This window comes from Microcebus murinus, chromosome 19 (assembly GCF_040939455.1).
Source record: "Microcebus murinus isolate Inina chromosome 19, M.murinus_Inina_mat1.0, whole genome shotgun sequence".
NCBI lineage: Eukaryota > Metazoa > Chordata > Mammalia > Primates > Cheirogaleidae > Microcebus > Microcebus murinus.
In genome coordinates, this window is record NC_134122.1 from 36,549,057 (window position 1) to 36,575,424 (window position 26,368).

General features: G+C 41.6%; 1 non-coding gene and 1 pseudogene across 1 annotated transcript; one reads left to right on the plus strand and one right to left on the minus strand.

Annotated features, from left to right (window-relative positions):
* Positions 1 to 19,112: 19,112 nt before the first annotated feature.
* LOC142862441 (zinc finger protein 639 pseudogene) lies at positions 19,113 to 26,362 on the minus strand (annotated as a pseudogene).
* On the plus strand, positions 23,458 to 23,577 carry LOC142862509 (small nucleolar RNA SNORA40). Its single transcript, XR_012913595.1, has one exon. It is a non-coding gene; the product is annotated as a small nucleolar RNA SNORA40 (small nucleolar RNA).
* Positions 26,363 to 26,368: the final 6 nt, after the last annotated feature.

Below are 26,368 nucleotides of genomic sequence, written 5' to 3' on the forward strand. Positions count from 1 at the left end.
TGACCAACTAAAATATATATATACAAAAAATTAGCCGGGCATGGTGGCACATGCCTGTAGTCCCAGCTACTCCGGAGGCTGAGGCAGTAGGATCGCTGAGCCCAGGAGATTGAGGTTGCTGTGAGCCAGGCTGACGCCACGGCACTCACTCTAGCCTGGGCAACAAAGTGAGACTCTGTCTCAAAAAAAAAAAAAAAAAAAAAAAAAAAAAAAACTTTATTTTTTTAAAAAAGAGAAGGCTTAGGACTTCCCTGAACACAAACTCCAGATAACAGCTGAGTCCACAGTTATTTTCTCTTCCCTCTGGACCTTCCTTCCTGAGTGCTTGTGAAAAATAGGCTTCAGCCTGTGCCCATGCAGAGCCAGCCTCCCTGTCATCGTCCCTTTCTGACAGCCAGCCCTGTGGACTTAGGGGTCACTTAGCCAGCCCCTACAAATGCATAAGCCTATCTCTTATAAATAAATCTATATATAATATATTTATATATAGATAGATATCTCCATATGTTTATCTATATATGTGTGTGTGTGTTTATCTCCTATAGGTTTTGCTTTTCTGGTTCAACCCTAACACAACTAGTACTTTATAAATGAAAGAATTCAAATATTTAAAAAAAATCAAATTGCATATTTGAATACACTCCAAATACAAAATTTTAAAATCATATTGTAAACCATCAAGTAAAATATCAACATTAGTTATATATTATAATTCTACTCTAAGCTAATAGCAAATAAAATGAATAAAATTATTATATAAAAATAATCAACTTGGTACAATAGACAAGTATAGAGGTTTAATCATGAAACTCTGAACATAAAATAACACTATTTGACTTTTGTGTGTTTGTTTTTAAGACAATCTTAAAATATAAAAAATGTCTGGAGTTGTGAGATAATTTTTGTGTAAATATTTCCAGCTGCTGAAAGAAATTTTTTCTGATATTTCACTAGTTTGAGGAAGGTGAGAAAATAACACCATATATTTTTCTTTAAGTCTTTCATCTTTAAATAATCACATTCCTTTCTGATAACGTTAAGATTTTCTTACGCAATTCTGGGGAAAGGCTAGGCATGCAATCTTTTTATTGATGGCAAGCAGTGTGTTTTGCTCCAAAAAAAAAAATCATTCTGCTTTCTTTTGGTCTTGTTCAGTTTCATAATGTTTAGAATTGAATGCTAACCAGTTCCCTGAGTCAGTTTCAATTTTGTCATGCTCATTATCTGCTTCTTCAAAAAGCCTTTGACTGACTAGCCTTAAAAAAAATATATCTTTGAACCAGAGTGAGAATTATTATTGCACCAGAAGCTTTGCTTTGTTGCCTGTTATCTTTTTCTGGCTCTTAAAAAAAAGTCATAGAAAAGTATAGACCTGTGGAAGTACAGAAAAATTATTTTTAAATTAAATAAGTATCTTTGTTCGATGTAAAATTTTAGTGCATCATAAAACTCCATGAGTAGTTTCAATATAAAATAATTCAGATTTCAGATTCTTTCAGACCAAAGCAAGAATATTACACCAACAAAAATACCAGTATTTCCATATTTAAAAATAGCAGAGTATATAGGGATGCTGAAATACCAGGATACTGAAAACTAATGGAGAAGGGGCAAGGTGAACATAATACATTATCAAAAAATGTTTCTTAAATGACTCCATGATGTTTTAGGCAATTACCATTTAGGTCTGCCCTAAAACAGACCTAAAGCTAATGAGTGAGTGTCCTTGCTGTCAGTGAACTAAATAATAATGTTTCTTTTTTGTTTGTTTTTTGCTTTTTCTGAGAGCTGCTGTATGGTAAAATAGGCACAAATGAATGAAGACTGACTATGTGTAGCATTCTGCTAAAACTTTTTCTTTCTTAATTTTTTTTTTCCTAAAGAGATGGGGTCTTACTCTGTTGCCCAGGCTGGAGTATAGTGCTATTCACAGGCATAATCATAGCACACTACCGCCTTGAACTCCTGGGCTCAAGTGATCCTCCTGCCCCAGCCTGCTGAGTAGTGGGGACTCTAGGTGCATGACACTACACCTGGCTCATTTTTGAAAATAATATATTGAAATTAGTAAGAAGTTGATCATCTCATAGACCAGAGCTTCCAGAACAGGCCAGTATCTTGGCTATTCTTGGTCTTTTACATTTTCATATAAATTTAGAATCACCCTTTCAAGATCTATTAAGAAACATGTTGAGATTTTTTTTTTCTTTTCTTTTTTTTTTTTTAAATTTTTTTTTTATTTTGGCATATTATGGGGGTACAGATTTTAAGGTTTCAATAAATGCCCATTTCCCCCCCTCCCACATGTTGAGATTTTGATAAAGATTATCTATAATAGGCAGGGTGCAGTGGCTCACACCTGTAATCCTAGCACTCTGGGAGGCCAAGGCGGGTGGATAGCTTGAGCTCAGGAGTTTGAGACCAGCCTAAGCAAGACTGAGACCCCATCTCTACTAAAAATAGAAAGAAATTGGCTGGACAACTAAAAATATATAGAAAAAATTAGCCAGGCGTGGTGGTGCATGCCTGTAGTCCCAGCTACTCAGGAGACTGAGGAAGGAGGATCGCTTTAGCCCAGGAGTTTGAGGTTGCTGTGAGCTAGGTTGACACCACAGCACTCTAGCCCAGGCAACAGAGTGAGACTCTGTCTCAAAAAAAAAAAAAGATTACATATAATCTACAAATTAATTTGGGGAGAATTGATCTTTACAATATTGAGTGTTCCAATCCATGAACATGGTATATTTCTCCAGACTCATACATATATTAAAAAGTACAGGCCGGGCGCTGTGGCTCACGCCTGTAATCCTAGCTCTTGGGAGGCCGAGGCGGGCGGATTGCTCAAGGTCAGGAGTTCAAAACCAGCCTGAGCAAGAGCGAGACCCCGTCTCTACTATAAATAGAAAAGAAATTAATTGGCCAACTGATATATATATAAAAAAAAAAAATTAGCCGGGCATGGTGGCGCATGCCTGTAGTCCCAGCTACCCGGGAGGCTGAGGCAGAAGGATCACTCAAGCCCAGGAGTTTGAGGTTGCTGTGAGCTAGGCTGACGCCACGGCACTCACTCTAGCCTGGGCAACAAAAGCGAGACTCTGTCTCAAAAAAAAAAAAAAAAAAAAAGTACAAAGAAGACATCAAAATGGTGGGATTGCTGGTTCAGTGGACACTCAGGGGAATGTCTGGCTGGCACTATTCACCTAGGAGCTGCTCCTGCTCTTTGTTTCCTCCTCTCAGACTGCCAAGTTACCATGTGACCTTGCCTCCTGTCCACAGCTGATTGATTCGTGGGAATGCACCTGCCCCAAACTGATGTAATGAGTGTCGCTTCAGATTTTTGGACCAAAGGCTAAAAGAGAATCAGACCAGGCTCTCTTTGGTGTCTGAGATTGTAAAATATAAAATTTAGGAGCTCCCTATAACCGTGTTTCAGATTATGTGGTATAGAGGATTAGAAGCATTGCTGAGAAAAAAAGGATAAAATGCAAAGAGACACAAAGACAATACCAAGAGGCTGGTGGTGTTTGCGTCTCTTACTCCCTGTAGTCCCTAAGGCCCAACTACATTCTTGCTCCTGAGTTCCTAGAGTCAATATATTGCTCGTTGTGATAAATCCATCTTTCTCCCTAAGCTAGTTTGAGTCAGGCTTCTGTCACTTGCAACAAGAGTCCTAACTAATGCAATTGAGTAGACTTAACAGGGGTTTCCTCAAATAGACACTAGGAGCTAGCCTGGGCACCTGGCTTTAGCAGGCTTACAGTTTGGATGGCACTCCACTCCCTCCAGTGTACCTAGACAGAGCCTCCTCCAAACCAGACCAGAAGCTGGCAGATGCTCTTTTTTCATTTTCTTTTCTTTTCTTTACTTTTCTTTTTCTTTTTTTTTTTTTTGAGAAAGAGTCTCGTTTTGTTGCCCAGGCTAGAGTGAGTGCCGTGGCATCAGCCTAGTTCACAGCAACCCCAAACTCCTGGGCTCAAGCAATCCTGCTGCCTCAGCCTCCTGAATAGCTGGGACTACAGGCATGAGCCACCATGCCCGGCTAATTTTTTCTATATATATTAGTTGGCCAATTAATTTCTTTCTATTTATAGTAGAGATGGGGTCTCGCTCTTGCTCAGGCTGGTTTAGAACTCCTGGTCTCAAGCAATCTGCCCGCCTCGGCCTCCCAGAGTGCTAAGATTACAGGCGTGAGCCACCATGCCCGGCCTCTTTTTTTCCTTTTCTCTGCAAGAATTTTACTGCCTCAATTGGGACAGATAATCAGAGGTGGTCTCCTTTACCCTCTTTTTCATGCAGGATTTACCAAATGTAAGCATTTGTTTTAGTTTCATGTTTGGAGGCCACACTTTGGTTAGACTTTAATTATCATACTTGGCATCAAGATTGCCCACATGATCATTCTAGGGCTGGTATAGGTCTGATTGGCAAATGCTGCCTATGTCAAGATATCAAGACGCCCTCCCCCCCACCAAAGAGGATGCAAGCATCAAATGGGATTTCAAGAGAAATGCTAAAAATCTTTACCATTACTGCCTCTCTTGATAATGACCGCACGTATCATGAGGCAGGAAGCATTACAGTGACAGGAGGGTAAGGTTCTGAATTTTGAAAAGATTGGAAGGAAGAATTTTGAAGATTCTGAGGTGCAGAGAAAGGCAGGGCATGTCCTATATATATAGATGGCCTTCGACTTTGCTAAACTCAAGTCTCGAACAGCTACACTTGCATGCATTTCATACAGTGTATACTAACAAACCCAACACACTTTTCAAAGACCACGTTTGAACTTTCATTTCTCAGCTGGTGCAGGATGGTTGCAGACTAATGTCAGCATCATCCAGTTGTCATCGTTGTCAATATAGCCATTGTTGTCATTATTTAGAAATTGAATTGAATAGAAAAATACACAAATGAAAGTGCTGATCAGTGATAAAAAGAAAACAAAGTTCTCATAAACTTAACATAGTTAAGATCAAAACGGGAATGATTAGCTGGGCTAAAATTGGTGAATCTTTCACTTTGGTGAGATGTTCATCACAGTGAAAATAGCCAATTGTGTGCTTATTTGTGAAGGAAAAAAAATCAACTTATGTAGGACAATAGATGACCCTGTAGACTCTGGGAAAGTGCATTCCTTTGAACAGGGTCTGAAATGTCATATGGCCTGCTCCTGTGGCCCAGGGAAGCAAAGCGAAGCCAGTAGAATTTCCTAAGATTTTACAAGGCAGCCTGTTCTTGGCCTTTTCTGGGTTACCCTGATGACTCCAAGAAGGTCCTGGCCACTAACCTTTAACAGGACTGTAAAAGTTTTAATAGGTTCCAAACTTGCTAAATCAAGATTACATTACTTTGTAATACAAATATCTCTACCAATATCTCTCTATAAATGATAATGAGAGATGGACAGGTAGGTAGATATTTTATGGGGCTCGTAGAGCCCTCTAGTACATGGTGTCTGGATCAGATCCTCTGGGAGAAAAAGGATCCACACCTCAAGAACTGAGGGTAAGGACTCTAGAATTTCTGAACTGATGAGTTAAAATAGCTTAGGAATATGCTCTCTGTTGGGAAATAGCCACATAAGGACACATTTTAATCATTAATACTGATTCAGGCCAGATTGCTTTCCAAGAAACCCTGCCCTGTTACTTTTTCCAGCCAGTCTTGTGTGAGCACATAGAGGAATTAAGCGAGCCTGGAAGGAGAGCTGGGCCTGAGTGTGGTGGCCAGGGTTTCAGCAGGGGTGTGTGTAATCCAGGGTGTGATGACAGAAAGAGCAGTTCCCTGGGTGCTCAAAGAGACAACCAGCCTCTTCCAGAGAGACCATGCTCCTCCAGAGGCCAAAGATGATCCATTTTCCCTGTGCTTCTCCAGGCTCCTTCTTATCCAATATTATATCTCAAGAGATTTTGAAATTTAAAAAATTGTCTTCGTATGAGGCAGCTAAGTAAGTACCCAGTACTGTTCAATGAGGGGATCTTGACTGAGAGCACATTACCTAGAGAGGTATTTCAAAATTCATAGATCCTGGACTCCCATTCTGAACCCATTGAATCAGAAGATCTGGGGCCTAGACCCGTGTTGTTTGAGAAAGGTCCATGGAGGACCCAAGCCCCAAATTATGCGTTGGTGCAAAAACGACATGGTGCCAATTAGGCTATGGCCTTGATCTTTTTTCTTTTTATGTTAAAAAAATTTCAGTTTCACCCGAATCACTCAAGTACATTAGGAGCTACATTCTCAAGAGTGTGCTAGACCAGGACTTCTCACCTTAATGAGCAGACACATCTCCTCTCTTCTTCCTTCCCGCCAGATTTTCTTTTCTTTTTTTTTTTTTGAGACAGAGTCTCGCTTTGTTGCCCAGGCTAGAGTGAGTGCTGTGGCATCAGCCTAGCTCACAGCAACCTCAAACTCCTGGGCTCAAGCGATCCTACTGCCTTAGCCTCCCAAGTAGCTGGGACTACAGGCATGCGCCACCATGCCCGGCTAATTTTTTCTATATATATTAGTTGGCCAATTAATTTCTTTCTATTTATAGTAGAGATGGGGTCTCGCTCTTGCTCAGGCTGGTTTTTAACTCCTGACCTCGAGCAATCCTCCCGCTTCGGCCTCCCAGAGTGCTAGGATTACAGGCGTGAGCCACTGCACCTGGCCCCCACCAGATTTTCAATCCTTGTTGAAATCTTTCCCCCTTGACAGGTGATCTCACAAGCTTTCCTTAATAAACCTCTTGCACACTAGTCTCTAACTCAAGATCAGCTTCCCAGGAAACCCAACCCATGGCAAAGTAATTCTTGGTGCTACTTTTGGAGAATGTTCTCTAAGAAAGAAATTAATTGGCCAATTAATATATATAGAAAAAATTAGCTGGGCATGGTGGCGCATGCCTGTAGTCCCAGCTACTTGGGAGGCTGAGGCAGAAGAATTGCTTGAGCCCAGGAGTTTGAGGTTGCTGTGAGCTAGGCTGACACCACAGCACTCACTCTAGCCTGGGCAACAAAGCGAGACTCTGTCTCAAAAAAGAAAAAAAAATATCAAGCGCAAAAAATAGATCACGGGGTTTTATACAAATCAATACAACAGTCAACTTTTGCTGTACAACAAACCACTCCAAATTTTGTGGCTTAAGATGATAAACATTTGTTATTTTCCTTGTTTTGTGGGACTGGGTGGTTTGTGGCTGGGTAGGGATAGTCAGGGATGGCCTCACCCACACATCTGGTGGTTGGTAGCTAATTAGTGTAAGGGTGAGATAGGGAACCGGCAGACTCTGCTCAATAAAGAGTCTTAAGAGCCAAATCAAAGTCTCTGATAAAACAGCAAGTGGTAGAGAAACCAGACAAAGCAGCTAGAACCAAGATGGCCATGAAAACCGACCTCAGGTTGCCCTCGCTGCTCATTACACCCTGCTTATAATTTATCAGCATACTAAAAGAAACTCCCACCAGTGCCATGACAGTTTACAAATGCCATAGCAACTCCCAGAAGTTACCCTATACGGTTTAAAGGGCAGAGGGAACTCGGTTCTGGGAATTCCCTATCCCTGTCCTAGAAATCTTATGAATAATCCTCCTTCTGCTTAACCTAAAATTAAATAGAAGGTATAAAATAAGACCCCGGGAACTCACAAGGTGCTGCTCTCTGTTGCTCTGAGACAGATGCTGCTCTGCCTATGGAGCAAGCCTTCCTTCGATTTCTTTGTTGCTTCAATAAAGTTGTTTTGCCTTCCTCTTTCAGAGGGCTCTTGAATTCTTTCCTGCATGAAGCCAAGAACCCACTCGGCTTTCAGGCCAGGTCTCAGTGTTGGGGTTCACTTCCCTGTATCAAGAGGACTCCATCTGGGACAGTTCAGTTCTGTTCCACATGGTCTCTCATCCTCCAAAAGGGCAGGCCAGGCTTCTTCTCACAGCAGTGTTGCAGTTCCAAAGAGCAGCAAGAGAGCAAGCCCCAAGATAGAAGCACTTTTCAAGCCTCCTTTGCCTCACATTTGCTAGTGAGTGTCCCATTGCCAAGGCAGGGTGAGCAAGCCCAAGCCAGTGAGGGAAGTCATTATACAGCGGCTGGTATATGGGGAGGCCTTTCCTATAATACGAGCATCTACCCCAAGTATGTTGATGGATCTTAAATCAACTTAACTTAGATTCTGAGCACCCAAACTATGTGCTTGTGGGAAACTCAATCCCAATAATTTTTAGAACGTTTTCACCAAACTGGCCCTGACCATGGCCTTGCCATGGAGCTTGTAGTTGTCAGTTGTTTGTCCATGCTGGTCAGAAGCATAGCTTAGGCAGGGGGGCATAAAAAGCTGAGTCATTGTCTCGCTCTTGCTCAGGCTGGTTTCGAACTCCTTACCTAGAGCAATCCGCTCGCCTCGGCCTCCCAGAGTGCTAGGATCACAGGCGTGAGCCACCACGCCCGGCCTGCACTTGATATTTTAACATAAGCACTTTGTCATATGATTATAACTCCTTATGAACATCTTTTTTTTGAGACAGAGTCTCACTTTGTTGCCCAAAGTGCCGTGGCGTCAGCCTAGCTCACAGCAACCTCAAACTCCTGGGCTCAAGCAATCCTCCTGCCTCAGCCTCCCAAGTAGCTGGGACTACAGGCATGTGCCACCATGCCCGGCTAATTTTTTCTATATATGTATTAGTTGGCCAATTAATTTCTTTCTATTTATAGTAGACAGGGTCTACTTATAGTAGAGCGGGGTCTCGCTCTTGCTCAGGCTGGTTTCGAACTCCTGACCTCGAGCAATCTGCCCAGAGTGCTAGGATTACAGGCGTGAGCCACCGCGCCCGGCCTGAACATCTGTCTTTTAATGGCCACATAATAGTTCCTTGAAGGATGTGTATAGTTTACTATTGTGGTCCCCAACCCTCGGGCTGCAGACTGGTACTGGTCTGTGGCCTGTTAGGAACCAGACCGCACAGCAGGAGGTGAGCAGCAGCTGAGCAAGTGAAGCTTCATCTGCATTTACACCTGTTCCCCATCATTTGCATCATTGCCTGAGCTCTGCCTCCCATCAGATCAGGCGGCATCAGATGCTCAACGGAGTGCAGACGCTACTGTAAACTGCGCATGTGAGCAATCTAGGCTGTGTGCTTCTCTTTTTTTTTTGTTTTAACCTGGGTCCTCTAGGGTAAAGGCTGTGTGCTTCTTATGGGCGTCTAATGCCTGATGATCTGTGTGGAGCTGAGGCGGTGGTGCTAGTGCTGGGGAGCGGCTGCAAATACAGACTCCCATTAGCAGAGAGGTTTGCACAATAAATGTCATGTGCTTGAATCGTCCTGTAACCAATCCTTCCCCACCCCACCCTAGTCCATGGAAAAATCGTCTTCCATGAAATTGGTCCCTGGTGCTAAAAAGGTTGGGGACCACTGGTTTACAAAGTTGTCGTCCAGGCCGGGCTTGGTGGCTCAGGCCTGTAATCCTAGCACTCTGGGAGGCCGAGGCGGGCGGATTGCTCGAGGTCAGGAGTTCCAAACCAGCCTGAGCAAGAGCGAGACCCTGTCTCTACTATAAATAGAAAGAAATTAATTGGCCAACTAGTATATATAGAAAAAATTAGCTGGGCATGGTGGCGCATGCCTGTAGTCCCAGCTACTCGGGAGGCTGAGACAGAAGGATTGCTTGAGCCCAGGAGATTGAGGTTGCTGTGAGCTAGGCTGATGCCACAGCACTCACTCTAGCCTGGGCAAAAAAGCGAGACTCTGTCTCAAAAAAAAAAAAAAAAAAGTTGTCGTCCAGTTGTTTGACATTTGGGTTGCTTTTCATTTGGGCACTCATAATATCGGTGGGATTGATATCTTTATGCATAAAGGTTTTTCCTATATTTTAGATTATTTTTCTGAGGCTAAACCCTGTAGAGTCAAAGTGAGAGGTGTTTTATTTTATTTAGCTTCTTACTGTGGAAATTTAAGCAAACAAACAAAAATCAAAGAGAAGAGTATAATGTATGCTATGTTTCATCACCTAGCTTCAACAATCATCAATATTTTTCTGTTCTTGTTTGATGTATCTATTCCCTACCCTCAATTTGCTCCCTGAAGTATTTTAATCTATAATTTAACCTAGAAATTTTTAGTATGTGTTTCTAATTGATAATTTAAAACAAAAACAAAACCATAGCACAATTTCATTATCACACCTAACAGCATTAGCAGTGGTACTTAATATCTTCTAACACTCAGTCCACGTTGATTTTTCTCTGATTCTCTGAAATTATATTGACTTGTTCAAATCAGGATCCAAAGAAGGTCTTGGTTGATGTAGCTCTTCATTTATTGGTCCTACCTGTACATTTTTCCTACAAACTGAATTGGGTTGATTGCATCCTTATGATGTCATTTAATGTGTTTCTTTAGATTCCCTATTTCCTGTTGTTGTAGATAGGGACTCAATCAAATTCATGTTTAATTTTTTGGCAAGAATACACCATTGGGTATAGTATGCTTCCTATTACATTACATCAAAGGACTGAGAATGTCTGGTTGTCTCATTGTGTGATAGTAACCAGCTCTAGCCACTGGCAAGTTTAAGCCTGAATAGTTTTGCTCCCTCAGAGGTGGGCTGTATTCCTGGAATGTTAACCCAGCCTGGGAGGGAAAGCATACTTAGGCAAGACAGAAAGCTCCTGCCAGTTCATCTCGTTTCCTTACAGGTAAGCAATGACAAACTTTACCATCCCAGTACAATGGCTAAGATGATTGTTTGCCTTTGATTTTATTTGTTAAGTACATAAGGTTTCTGTTTTATACAGGTAAAGTTATTTATCTTTTTATTTGTGAGTTGTTCCAATGTTATTAAACTTAGAAAGTTCTTTTCCATCATGAGATTCGATAAAATATTTTCCTCTAGTATTTTGATAATTAAAAAAATCAATTTAACTCTTCAATGCATCTGTTATTAATTTTGATGTAAAGTGTGAGGCTTTACTTAAGTCTATTTTTTTCTAAAACTTATATATACTTATATATGTGTATATATAAATATATCCCAATGTTTTATCTATCTGTTCTTATTCTGGTAACATACATTACAGTTTCACAATGTATTTTTCCATGGAAGAGGAAGAATCTCTATTATTACTCTTATTCTTCACAGATTTCTTGGTGGTTATCATGTTTATTATTTTTTTAATAATTGTGTAATGAACATTTGTCATGTTTGGGAGTTGCCTATTTTGGAGAATTTTCTGCCTTATGAATTCTGCCACTATCCCAACCCTTAAGATAGAATCCAGAAAACATGATTTCCCAGCCTCCCTTGCAGCTGAGGATGGTCACGTGACCTGGTCTCCACCAATCCAACATACCTATGTGAAATTTTAGTTTAGAAATAAACAACATGAGAAAGAAGGCTCTGTGTGGAATCAGGTTGCTGATGAGGGTGACAATAGAGACATCCAGCTTTTGGGGGCTGGCAATAGCTGTGAGGTTGAATTCCAGACACCTTTGTGGCCTTGGTGCTGGTGACAGTAGAGGATGCTGTTGGCCTGTGTCCCTGGCATCGGTGCACATGGGCTCAGCGTCCAGCAGTGTGAAGACTGGTTCCCTCATCAGGTCAGTTCTGCAATGTGGTCTGGGCACTGTTCCCGGGAGCTCAGCTTCCAAGCCGTCCTGAGTGTTACCCAACACCCATTAATAGATGCCTTTCTGTGCAAACGAGCTAGTGTGTTCAGATGTTTGTAACTAAGAATCTTGACTGACACACTAGGCAAAACCAAATCAGGGAAGAAAGGTCTTGTACCTAGAATGAATTGTAGATCATATCTGGAGGCTAGACTGACCCTTGATATTCAGAGTGCAGTCCAGGTAAGTCAACAGCACCAGCAGCACCTGGGAGTTTGTTAGAAATGCGTAATTTCAGCTCCACTCCCAGTCCTGCAGAATCGAAATTTGCATTTCAACTGGGTCTCCAGGGAATCTGTAAGCACAGATTGAGAAGCAATGGCCTAGAGAGCAATGATTCCCAACCCTTGCTGCACTTTAAAACCACATGGGGACCATTTAAAAAAATATTGATGTCCACTTACATCCTCCATGACATCAATTGATTCAGGCAAGCATCATCAATGAAGGCTGAAACCACAGGCAAAAGGCTGTTGGAGAACAGGTTATTCATATAGCTCAAACGATTTCCCTGCAGACCATTATTAATTACAAAGGGGGGGGGGGAGGAATTACCTTCACAGCGGAAAAATCTGGCTGACACCGCATAAATAAGTGACAAACTTAACATCACAAATAATGGGACAAAGTGACATCATGAGCCTCCTGATGTGAAGCCATGAGAAGGACACAGAATCATCCATGTAGAATTTCTGCCTGAAATGATGAATTTGAATTTAATAACGACAGGGAAAAAACAGACAAATCCAAATTGAGAGACAATGTGTAAAACAGATGCCCTGGACTCTTCAAAAATGTTGGTTTCCTGAGAGTCAAAAAAAAGACTGGGCGCACGGGCAGTGGTACACCTTTAGTACCAGCTACATGGGAGGCTGATGCAGGAGGGAGGATCATTTGAGCCTGAGTTCAAGTCCAGCCTGGGTAACACAGAGAGACCTCGTTTCTATTTATTTAAAACAAATACTTAAAATTATCTATTTATTTAAAGTAAATATAATTTTTAAAAAACAACAAATGATAAATAAATAAGTACAAATAATTTTTAAAAATACTGGGCAACTGTCCTAGACTAAAGGTAACAGATGTGACATGACAACTATATGCACTATGTGATCTTTAAGTACATACTGAATTGAGGGGAAAAGGCTATGAAGGACACTTTCAGGACAATTTTGGGGACATTTGAATATTAGTTAATAGAGTTGTATTAATGTTAAATGCCCTGGGTGGTAACTGTAATGCGGTTTACATAGGAGAGTACATGTACTCTTGGCAGTTACATGCTGACGTATTAATGTGTAGGGACAAAGTGTCACATAACTATAGTTTATTTTAAATGGTTTGGAAAAAAGATCCACAAATAAAAGAGACAAAACTGGCCCGGCGCGGTGGCTCACGCCTGTAATCCTAGCACTCTGGGGGGCCGAGGCGGGCGGATTGCTCGAGGTCAGGAGTTCGAGACCAGCCTGAGCAAGAGCAAGACCCCATCTCTACTATAAAAATAGAAAGAAATTAATTGGCCAATTGGCCAACTAATATATATAGAAAAAATTAGCCGGGCATGGTGGCACATGCCTGTAGTCCCAGCTACTTGGGAGGCTGAGGCAGAAGGATTGCTTGAGCCCAGGAGTTTGAGGTTGCTGTGAGCTAGGCTGATGCCACGGCACTCACTCTAGCCTGGGCAACAAAGCGAGACTCTTTCTCAAAAAAAAAAAAGACAAAACAAAGGTGGCAATTTGCCAAATGTTAATTTGGTGACTCTAGATCAGGGATCAGCAAACGTTTTCTGTAAAGAGCCATATAATAAATTATTTAGGCTTGTAGCCCATACACTCTGTGTCATGATGCTCAACTCTGCTGTTTTAGCATGAAAGCAGCCACAAACGATATGTAAACAAATATGCATGGTTGTATTTCAATAAAACTTTATTTGCAGAAAATAATATTTGAATTTCTTATTATTTTCATGTGTCATGAAATATTCCCTCCATTAATTAGTGCTTCTGAAAGGACTACTTTTATCTCATTAAAATTAGAAAACAGCCATTTCAAAAATTTCTTTCTCAGGCCGGGCATGGTGGCTCATGCCTATAATTCCAGCACTTTGAGAGGTGGAGGTGGGAGGATCACTTGAGACCAGGAGTTCGAGACCAGGCTGAGTAACATGGCTCTTCTCCACAAAAAATTAGCTGGGCATGGTGGCATGCACCTGTAGTCCAGGCTACTCAGGAGGCTGAGGAGCGAAGATCACTTGAGCCCAGGAGTTGGAGGCTGCAGTGAGCTGTGATCGGGCCACTGCAGAGTGACAGAGTGGGACTGTCTCAAAAAAAAAAAAAAAAGAAAATTTTATTTCTCTTAGAGGATACACACCAAAATGTTATCAATAATGACTCCTTCAGGAGCAGGAGGGAGGAAGTGAAGGGGAACTTCATGTTTTACTTTATATACTTCAGTATTGTTTAAATGTTGAAAAGAATGCTTTGGTTTGTGGGGGGGGGGTGTTTGTTTTTTCATTAAGCTGCTTCTTGGTCAGCTTTTGCTGCAGCAGCAGACAAACCCAGCATGTCAGTGGCTTACAACAACAAACATTTGTTTCTCAGTAGGCTGCACATCGACTCTACAGATTTTCTCACTCTGGGACCCAGGCAGAAGGAACAAACCTATCTAGAACATACTATTCTCATAGCAGAGGGCAAAATCACTAAGACCAAGTATAACCATGCAATTGCATTTACAACTTCTGCTCATAGTATAAGCCGTGCATTCCAAAGGCCAAAATAAGTCACACGGCTGAGCTTCACAATAGAAGGCACAGTTAGGGTGGCGTGAATAATCAGCATAGAAGGGACGGAATGAGTAATTGTGAAATAATGATATATTTTACTACACTTCTATTGAACTAATTAAGTACATCTACTATGAAGAAGTTTTTTTTGTGTGTGTGTTTTTATAAAATTTTTTTCCTACTGACTCATTTGTCTTTCTTTTCAGTTTTTGATTCCCTACTTAAACGTAGAGACATGAGTCTTGCCCGGCTATATCTTCTTTTGAAAGTGTCTATTCTGTATTAGTATATTTTGCATTACTATAAAAGAATATGTGAGGCTGGGTAATTTAGGAAGAAAAGAGGTTTATTTGACTCACAGCTCTGCAGAATGTATAAGAAGCAAGGCACTAGTATCTGCTTCTGGTGAGGGTTTCAGGGAGCTTCCAATCAAGGTGGAAGGCAAAGGGGAAGGAGGCATGTTACATAGCAAGAGAACAAGAGAGGGAGGAGGTGGTGCCAGGTTTCTTTTAAACCAGCTCTTACGTGAACTAATAAAGTGAGAACTCACTATCACAGAGAGGGCACCACACCATTCCTGAGGAATCTGCCCCCAAGACTTAGACACCTCCCCACAGTCCCCACCTGCAAGATTAGGGATCAAATTTCAAAATGAGATTTGGAGGGGACAAATATCCAGACTATAACAATTAATGATGTTGAGCATTTTTTCACATACCTGTTGGCCATTTTTATGTCTTCTTTTCAAAATGTCTATTCAAATATTTTGCCCATTTTTTAATTGGATTAGTTGGGTTTTTGTTATTGAGTTGTTGGGCCCCCTTACATATTCTGGTTATTAATCCCTTGTCAGATGGACAGTTTGCAAATATTTTTCTCCCGTTCTGTAAATCGTCTCTTTACTTTGTTGATTGTTACCTTTGTTGTATAGAAGCCTTTTAGTTTGTAATCTCATTTGTCTATTTTTGCTTTGGTTGCCTGTGCTTTGAGTCCTATACAAAAAGCCTTTGCCCAGACCAATGTCCTGGAGCATTTCCCCAATGTTTTCTTCTAGTGTCATAGTTTTAGTTCTTACAAACTAAACTCTTTAAGTTTTTAATCCATTTTTATTTGTTTTTTGTTTATGGTGAGAGCCAGGGGTCTAATTTCACTCTTCTGCATGTGGATATCCAGTTTTCCCAGCACCATATATTAAAGATACCATCCTTTCCCCATTGTATGTTCTTGACACCTTTGTTGAAAATGAGTTGCTGTAAATGCATGGACTTATATCTGGGTTCTTTATTGTGTTCCGTTGATCTGTATGTCTGGCATCATGCTGATTTGGTTACTACAGCTTTGCAGTATATTTTAAAGTCAGGTAGTGTGATGCCTCTAGCTTTATTCTTTTTGCTCAGGATTGCTTTGGCTATCCAGGGTCTTTTGTGGTTCCATAAACATTTTAGAATTTTTTTTTCTATTTCTGATAAGAATGTTATTGGTATTTTGATAGGGATTGCATTGGATCTATAAAGTTCTTTGGGTATACTGTCATTTTAACAATATTAATTCTTCCAATCCATGAGCATGGAATATCTTTCCATTTTTTGTGTGTCTTCTTCAATTTCTTTCATCTGTGTTTTAGAGTTTTCCTTGTATAGATCTTTTGCTTCTTTGGTTAAATTGATTCCTAGGTATTTTACATTCTTTGTGGTTATTGTAAATGGGGGATTACTTTCTTGATTTCTTTTTTAGATTGTTTGCTTTTTGTTGTACATAAGAGCTACCCATCTTGTAGGTTGATTTTGTATCCTGAAACTTAACTGAATTCATTTATCAGTTCTAAGAGGTTTTTGGTGGAGTCTGGGTTCTTCTGAGTATAAGATTGTATCATCTGCAAACAAGGCTAATTTGGATGCCCTTTATTCCCTGGCAAAATAGCTATTCATATTTTAAGTGACCATGTTTTGGGGCATTAACAATAGATAAACAGAGGAATGCCTTTTCTTAAGATTTGCATTTATTTGAGTTAAGCAGAGAGACCGAGGCATGAGAGCTCTCCTGGGATAGAAAGCTGCTGCTTATTTGGGTTCCTGGAAGTAGATGTTTGATATGGGGGGTACTTTCTTTTTATGCCACTCCTCTTAGCAGGTGTGAGAGTAGGGCAAACTCCAGGACATGTGGGAATGAGGAGCCATCGTGCTAAGAGAATCAGAGGCCAACATTCAAGGACCCCAAGAAAGCCAAGAAGAACTTGGGGTGCAGAGCCAGAAATAGAGAAAAACAGAGTGCTAAACATAGATAGCAATCCACTGACAGTATTTTATCTGATCCCCCAACTATCCTAGGAGGAAGCTACTATTCTATGACAGTATTATTCACATTTCACAGATGAAGAAATGAAGGCACAAAGAAGTTAAATAAATTCAAGCTCACACAACCAGCAAAGGGCAGAGTCTGGATTCAAACGGGATTCATCTGACTTAGAACTTGTGCTCCCACCGACGGCTCACACTGCCATGGCTTCTGAGAGCAAGCGCCAAGGCCCTGAAGGGAGGTGGACACCACACAGTGCGTTGGAGGGCACGTGAGGTGGACACATGTCCTCGTACAAACGTCCAGACAGGACCCGGCCACACAGAACAGTCCTACTCCAGTCGTCCTCTACTCAAGATAACTCGCAGGGGTGCAACGACCCCGTGTTCTCTAAGACATTGTTTGTGGCCTCCAGGGCTGTGCCCACACTGTGAGTGCCAAGGAAGTTCCTATTGCCATGTCACCTTAAGGCTCTTCCCCATTGCAGGTAACCGGAGGCTGAGTTAGCCCAGGGCCCCAAACAGTTCAGGCCTCTTGTCCTGGTTCGGGTGTGATGCACGCGGGTGCTCGCCAGGGCACTTGCTGCAAGGAGGGCTGGGAATTTTAAGATGGCCCCTGCAGCCTCCCCACCCCGGTGCTACTCTCGTGATTATGTTGTGTTATATGGCAAAAGAGAGATTATCCCATGAGGCTAATCTAATCACACGAGCCCTTAAAAAGCAGGGTTTCTTTGGCTGGTGGCAGAAGAGGAAGTGACAAAGATTTTCTCCTTGACCAAGCTCCAGCCAGGCTCTCTGAACCCTCTTCTCAAGTATACCCCCACCTTGGCCAATAAACACTTCAACAAACACTAACATGATTTCTAACGGCTCAAGGCCTAGGATGACCCCAAACCCCCTTGAAATGCCTGCCTGAGAAAACTCAAGGCTGCCAAAACATTTTTACTGTTTTTTCCAGCCAACAACTGAAGATACAGAGTCTCTGTCTCCCAGTCCGGGGGAGGATAGACGCCTGCTTCATTAATTGCCAGGAGCAGGGGCAGCTGGCCCCGTCTCATCGCACTGACTAGCCCTTTGTGACTTGTCACTTCCCTGACTCTGTGAGGCCTGCTTACCTCGCTGCCTACTCGCTCATCCTTTCTCTAAAACACCCCAGTCACCTCTGCACCTATCTCAGCTGAGTGCTGTTCACCCTGGACTCTCTTCCCTATTGCAATAGTTATTACTGATTAAAATCTGTCCTTACCACTTTAACTAGTGTCTGGCTTTGCTTATCTTTGACAGAAGTCAGAGAGACTCCAAGCCTGAGAACAATTCCACACGCTGCTGCCAGCTTAAGGACACAGGGGCCACGTGGCGAGGGGCACAGGGCTGCTCCAGGATCCGAGGGCTGCTCCAGGATCCGAGGGCAGCCTCCACCTAACAGCCACCCCCCGAGAAACGGGGCCCCAGTCTCGGGAACTGAATTCTGCCACTGAATTTTCTTGGAAGTGGATTCTTTCTAGAGCCTCCAGATAAGAGCCCCGCTTGATTTATGCTCTGTGCTAGTTTGAGCAGAGAAACCCAGCCAAGCCTGTCCAGATTTCTGACCTATAGAAATCGGGTGTTGTTTAAAGCTAAGTTTGTGATGATTTGTTATGCAGCCATCGAAAAGTAACACCCCCTTCGTTTGACCTGGAAATCCCACTTCTGAGAATTTGTCCTGAAGATACACCATCAACAATGCAAAAATACTTATACACAGTTTGTTCACTGCAATATTATTTTTAACTGCAAAATACTAGGAACTACCCAAACGTCCAGCAGAGGAGACTGGTTGACTGAACTATGGAATATACAATAGGGCTGTAGAAAGAATGAGGAATATTTCTGTGGACTGATATGGAATGACTTCCGGATGAAATAAAGTGAAGAAATTAAATTGCAAAAAAAAAAGCATATGTAGTATGTTATCTTTTATATGAAAAAGAAGGGAAAATAAAATATACATATATCTGCTTATCATTACAAAATAAAACACAAGAATAAATCAGAAAACAGTGCAGTTGGTTACCTACAAGGGCTGGAAGGGGGTAGGTGGGAGTGGCATTTTTCTGAGCACACCCCTTTTGGCATAATTTTGACCTTTGAAAGCACAGCAATGTCCCACATATCCAAAAATACAAAACTAAATCAATAAGAATGGAAAGAAGATAAACAAAAACTGAAAGCATTGATGAGTTGACATTATAATGGCTTCCAAAGGTCCACAAGTAACTGAATACAGGAAGAGCTCATTTTCCCAGGACAACTGTTACTTGGAAAAAGGCCTGTTAATGAAGGGAACAAAAGTTCATAAAAATTAATACAGTTTTTTTTTAAAGTTTTAACTGGATTTAATCTTTAAAAAGGCAAACTCAAAGTCATAAAAAATGTTTATTTTATCTTATACTTAACAGAATATAGGTTATAATTGCAACAACAAAAAAAAGAAAGCACACTGAAACAATGAAACTAATTGTATGTCAAATAAGTACCATAACCATGCTGAAAGGGGGAAAAAAAGAACAAATTCAAGTAACTTAATATGGTATTTAACTATACAGATGCTTCTCGATTTATAATGGGGTTGTATCCTGATAATTCCATCATAAATTGAAAATATTGCAAGTCAAATATGCATTTGATACACCTAACCCTCTGAACATCACAACTTAGCCTAGCCTGCCTTCAAGGCGCTCAGAACGCTTACAGTAGCCATAGGTGGATAAAAATCAGCAGGCGACACAGAACACTGCAGAGTGTGGTTGTTCACCCCTGCGCTTACTTGTCTCATCAGAGCTTCAGCTCCCTGCGCTGCCAACATCATGAGAGAGTAATCATTAGCCCAGGAAAATAATAAGATCCAAAATTTGAAGTATGGTTTCTACTGAAATGCTCTCATTTTAGTACCACTGTAAAGTCAAAAATCATAAGTTTAACTGTCCTAAGACTGTTAGAAGGGAAAAAAAGCCACTACATGGAAAATCTCCAGAGTAAAGCTCTTGAAGAAGGCAAAGAGAGGGTTGGAGCCTGACCAAGTAATCACAGAGGATGAGAAGATGGGCCAGGTGACCCCGGCTAGCCAGATGCACCTCCCAGGTAGTCGAGGAGCGCATGGGCCTGCGGGCCGTTGGAAATGCCTGCTCACAGCTGGAGAGGTGAATGTCTACCAGGAAACCTGGTGGTGGTGGGGGAATCTGCAAATAATGCACCTCCTGACCTTGTGCATTCCCAGCCCCGGGCCAATCTAGAAGGCTTGGGCCACTGTCAGCCCTGGAGAACAAGGTTCCAGCACTGCAGATCTCCAAACACATGTTCAGGCTCTTGTATCCCAGTTCCATGCGATCCTGGCTCACTGGGACTTGCTCTTGGCTCCAGTCCTGACTGCGATCCCTGCCCGTGACCTCGCCTGCATCTAGTGGCTTTCCCGCCTCCCAGCATTCGGACCAGGGCTTTCCTCCAGTTTCCCTGGCTGAGCAGCCGTGCCCTGGCCCTGACTTCTTGGTCTCCTTATGACTCATGGCTCTGGCTCCCCGCCCCAGGACCCCACCCTCCTGTTCTGGTCCTCCCAGCTAAGGCCTCACAAGGGCAAAGAACAGGAGTGTTTAACCCAGAACCTGCCAGCTTACCAGGATCCTCCACCCCTGTCCTTTGAAAGCACAGCTTAGGGCTTCTGGTTCTGTGAACCCAGCTGCTGACCCAGCTGTGCCTGTAGGATGCTGCAGACATGCAGTAACCCACGAAGCTTTGAACAGAGGATCAGTCTGAGTAGCTGGCACTCTGTCAGGGAACTGGCTCCTGACTGCGGACCGTACCCAGCATGTGACAGCCCACAGCCCCAAAATCTGCTTACCTCACCCCCTCCCTTGATCAAATCTGCTTACCTCACCCCCTCCCTTGATCAGGGACTGTTTGGGAACCACAGGAAGGAGCGTCAGAAACAGGCTTGCCCAATAGATCTGATGTCATACACGGAAGTCTCAAGTTTCCAGCTAATATTCACTTCCCGAGCTCTGCCGTGTGATCTCCACCTCTACAGCAGGCAGTCTGGGTCTGCCCCATTTCCACTGCCTGCTGGCTACAGTGCCAGGCTGTTGTTTCACTCTTCAGCTTCAGTTCCTCATCTGCGACACTGGGACAATGCACGGGAAGCACCTACAGCAGCGCCTGGAATGTGGTTGGTGCTCAAAAGTCGTAGCCAGTGCTTGAAGGAAGAACCATCACTAAATGCTAAAACTCGTGAGAGAATATTTGATGAGGAAGAGAATATTTACATGATCTTAAGTATCTCCCCATGAATTACTTGTTAATTAAAAAGGGGGAAATGATCAAAGGACACTATCAGGAGAGCAAAAAAACAAACAAAAAAGCCGGGCCTGGTGGCTCACGCCTGTAATCCTAGCACTCTGGGAGGCCGAGGCAGGCGGATTGCTTGAGGTCAGGAGTTTGAAACCAGCCTGAGCAAGAGCAAGACCCTGTCTCTACTATACATAGAAAGAAATTAATTGGCCAACTAATATATATACAAAAAAATTAGCCGGGCATGGTGGCGAATGCCTGTAGTCCCAGCTACTTGGGAGGCTGAGGCAGAAGGATTGCTTGAGCCAGGAGTTTGAGGTTGCTGTGAGCTAGGCTGATGCCACAGCACTCACTCTAGCCTGGGCAACAAAGCGAGACTCTGTCTCAAAAAAAAAAAAAAAAAGGCATGAAATTCTGCTAATGTTACAACACGGATGAACATTGAAAATATTATGCTTAGTGAAATAAGCTAGACACAGATGGACAAATATTTATGATTCCACTTATAGGTATATAAGGTACCTAAAATAAGTACATTCCTGAAGATAGAGATTGAGAATGGAGATTGCCAGGGCTGGGGGGTGAGAGAGGATGGCGACTTATTGCTTTACTGTGTATGGAGTTTCAGTTTGAGATGATGAAAATGTTCTGGGAATATACAGTGGGGACAATGGCACAATGTCGTGAATATACTTCATACCACTGAATTGTAAACCTAAACATAGTTAAAATTACAGGCCACCACATCCAGCTAATTTTTTCTATTTTCTCCCTCCTGCTCAGGCTGGTCTCGAACTCCCAAGCTCAAGCAATCCTCCCATCTCAGTCTCCCAGAGTGCTAGGATTACAGGCGTGAGCCACCTTACCTGGCCCAATAAATAGTGTCTTTAGGGAAATAAGGCAGCACAAATTTTTACATTGTGAAGAAATCAGAAGAGAGCAAAATGATTTGAAGGAAAATGACAAATACAGAAGACAAATAAAGAAGAGGCAAAACAGAATACAGAAGTTTCTGAAGAACTAAGGCGAGTGAACAAAATAAATATAAAAATCAAGAAGACATATTAAAAATCAAGATATATCCTTCGTTCACATTTGGTTTTGCAAAATAAAATCAAGATATATATATATCTTCATATAAAATCGAAAAATGTATAACAAAAAATGAAAAAAAGTTTCTAAATTTAAGAAAAAAAATCTTTGAAACTATATACACACCACGTACCTAAGAACATTTGGCCCAAACAACCAATACAAAGAAGTATTCTAGTAAGTTAATTAGACTTGCAGGAGAAAAAAACATGCTTTGACCATCTATTGCAAATAGCAAGTGGCAGCTGGGTGTGGTGGCTCACTCCTGTAATCCTAGCACTTTGGGAGGCTGAGGCGGGAGTATCCGTTGAGGCTAGGAGTTCAAGACCAGACTGAGCAAGAGCTAGACCCCCGTCTCTACCAAAAAAAAAAAAAAAAAAAAAATTAGCTGGGTGTGGTTGGTGCAAGCCTGTAGTCCCAGCCACTTGAGGGGCTGAGGCAGGAGTATCACCCGAGCCCAGGAGTTTGACGTTGCTGTCAGTGATGATGACATCACTGAACTGTAGCCTGGGTGATCAAGACCGTGTCTCAAAAAAATTATCAAGTGGCTTATAAGAAGAATAAAATGAGGTAATTGCCAGATTTTAACAACAATACCTTGTGCTAGAAGAAATTTGAGTAATATATTTAAGATATTCAAGGGGAAGAAATGTGACCCAAGGATTTTATATCCAGCAAAACTGACTTTCAAATATAAAAAGCAGAGACTATTAGCTTTTTAAAAATGAAATAGTTACATTTTTTATTGTAAACCCTTACTAGTTCATTCCCAACCCCATCTTAAATTATTCAATACATATATAGAGGCTTAGAAAAAAATTTTTTAAAAATACACTGTCAAGAAAACCAAATCTTGGCCAGGTGTGATGGCTCGTGCTTGTAATCCTAGCACTCTGTGAGGCCAAGGCAGGAGGATCACTTGAGGTCAAGAGTTCTAGATCAGCCTCAGCAAGAGTAAGACCCCCATCTGTACTAAAAGTAGAAAAATTAGCCAGGCGTGGTGGTGCACACCTGTAGTTCCAGTTATTTGGGAGGCTGAGGCAGGAGAATTAATCACTTGAGTCTAGGAGTTTGAGGTTGCTGTGAACTAGGCTGACGCCATGGCACTCTAGCCCAGATGACAGAGCAAGACTCTGTCAAGAAGAAAAGAAAGAAAGAAAGGAAGGAAGGAAGAAAGAAAGAAAGAAGGAAAGAAAGAAAGAAAGAAAGAAAGAAAGAAAGAAAGAAAGAAAGAAAGAAAGAAAGAAAGAAAGAAAGAAAGAAAGAAAGAAAACCAAATCTTTTCTTCCTATGATAATACTGGCATCCTAGTGTTATTAAAAGAATCACACACAGCACCTGTGTTTGTTTTTGCTTAACTTATGGACAAAGACAGGTGTAAAAACTAAATCCTCTTTTGCAACCCAGAACTCATTGTTTGGTATGAGTTTTGATACATATAAGAAGGAACATTATGCCAAAAAAAAAAAAAAAAATCACACAAAGTCCACTGATTAACTAGGGGAATGAAAAGCAGTGTCTGGTTCCTTATTAATGAGAGTATCAGTAGACTTTGTTGTATATTGTGTTGCATTTTAGTTTGGGCAGTGCAATAATTTAATGACTTTATGCATGAAAAACTAAGCTTGTCTTGAGTTTAAAAAAGAAAAAGTTAATAGCACCTATAGTTAAGGAAGAAAAACTGTAGCTCCTTTCTTTATTACATTTTTCAATTCATGAAATTGGAGCACATACAAGAAACAGGATGATAGTCACTAAGAGTGGTTAAAACTATGAACTACCATGCAATGGAAAACACCACATTTAAGTTACAAGTGTGTATGCTTAAAAATAGAGCAATGGCAAGAAAATTGGACAATTAAAAAAACTTGTGAAAGGCAAATTTCATGAGTTGTATTAAAATCATCTACTTTAGCATCTCCAAAAAAGTTGAATTATTTTATGTTAACATTCTGTACATTAAAATAAAGAGAATAATCAAGTTGTCTCATAGACTAGAAGGTGACTTATTATTATTCTCTTTCATCTCTAAACCTCATCAAGCTGTCACTACATTTATGAGGTAAGTCAGCCAAATGCTTGAAATTTAGATGACTTTTAAGATCTTCAATTTGTCCTATTGAATATTTGCAAGACTGACACAAATGAATCCCTTCAGATGAATGGGAGTTTAAATTCTTGCAATATTCTTACATACTTGAAAAACCTTTCTCACAGTCATCATAAACATGAGGAAAAATTTTAGTATGTTCAATAGCTCCATGCCTGTCAACCTTTGTATGAATTCTACTCTGAAAACCACATACTTGACATGCAAGGAAGTTTTCACATTTGTCAAAGGTAATTTTGCTTAAGAGGTTGTTCTGTCCATGTCCTCTATTGCCCTACTTATCAGTTAACTCCCTTAATTTACATGCATGCTCACTTACCACATGGCTATGCAAGTCTTCCGGATCATTCGTTTCATGTTCACAGAACTGACACGAGTTCTGCTCATCACAGCTGTGCTCTGGGCAATGTAGGTAGTGTTCACTGCTTGAGAAGAAATGTACCTCACACTGCTCGCACCAGTAGATGTGATCACTAAAATGGGTGACTGCGATATGCAGGCTGAGGGTCTCAAAAATTACTGTCCTAAGACAGTAAATCCCCACAACAGTAAGGACCCCCTTCATGTAGTACAGTTTGGCATGTTCCATCAAAAGCATGTTGGGGCCGGGCACGGTGGCTCACGCCTGTAATCCTAGCACTCTGGGAGGCCGAGGTGGGTGGATTGCTCCAGGTCAGGAGTTCGAAACCAGCCTGAGCAAGAGCAAGACCCCCCGTCTCTACTATAAATAGAAAGAAATTAATTGGTCAACTAAAAATATATATAGAAAAAATTAGCCGGGCATGGTGGGGCATGCCTGTAGTCCCAGCTACTCCGGAGGCTGAGGTGGAAGGATCGCTTGAGCCCAGGAGTTTGAGGTTGATGTGAGCTAGGCTGATGCCACGGCACTCACTCTAGCCTGGGCAACAAAGCAAGACTCTGTCTCAACAACAACAACAACAACAAAAAAGGCATGTTGGTAGAAAAAATTTCCTTGCATACTCGACACACATTTGAATCAGAATGTTTATGCTTCGAGATCAGATACTGCTTTAAATCAGAAAAATACTTGCTGGAGAAATGACAAAGTTTATATTTTTTAGAGGCCACTGCTACTAGCTGTCAGTAAAGACCATTCAAAGCTTGGCTGTTGTCAAGAATTTTATCAAGTGCCCATCAATTCATGAGTGGATTAATAAAATGTGGTATATGTATACCATGGAGTACTACTCAGCCATAAACAGGTGAATTTGCAACCATCTGGATGGAACTGGAGGCGATTCTCCTAAGTGAAGTGTCTCAAGAATGGAAAAACAAACACGACATGTACCCCCTATTAAATTGGAACTAACCGATGAGCACGTGTGCGCATAGAGGGAAATAAAACTCAGTGGAAATCAACCAGAGGGGAGTAGGAAGGAGCAGAGAGGCACACCTTTAGTGGGACCTCAAGTATTACAAAAATGATCCATGTAACCTAAAACATTTGTACCCCCTTAATATTTTGAAATTAAAAAAAGAGAATTTTATGAAGTTTAGCTGGTGGCTCTTCATCACTTTGGTCTTGGAGACTCTCAGAGGAATTGTTTTCTGTTTCTATATCATATTCCTCAGAAATTGCATACACTTCTAGGGCAACTGGAACATCTTCAGCCCTGTGAACTTCTCTATAGGACTCTCCGCTTGAGTTTGTGGGTTGAGTGATTCAGGGGAGTCACATTCTTCATCACAGATGTCGACATCAGCAGAGTTTTCTGTAGAAAGGGCAGTGTGGTCTAGAACGCTGAGTACAGGACTGGGAACCATGTAGTTCTGATTTCTGTTTCTGGCCTTGCTTCCATCTGTACGTTTTGGCAAGCATTTGACGTCTTGGTATCAGACTCTTCATCTTTGTTGTAAAAATATTTTAAGCCTGGCTGTCTCATACAACAGACACTGTAACAATGATCAGAAGAAAAATTCCATTGAATCCATCTGCAATTGTGCTTTTTCTAGAAGAATCTGAACAACGAGAAGGGCATAAAGTCTTCTTTTTTCTTTTTTGAGGATACTCACCCGTATCTTTTCCATGAGCCCCATAGGTTGCCACCAGTGGAGGGGCCACAGGGTCCTGCCCGCACAAGCACAGACTAGTATCAGCATGCAGGGCTCAGGC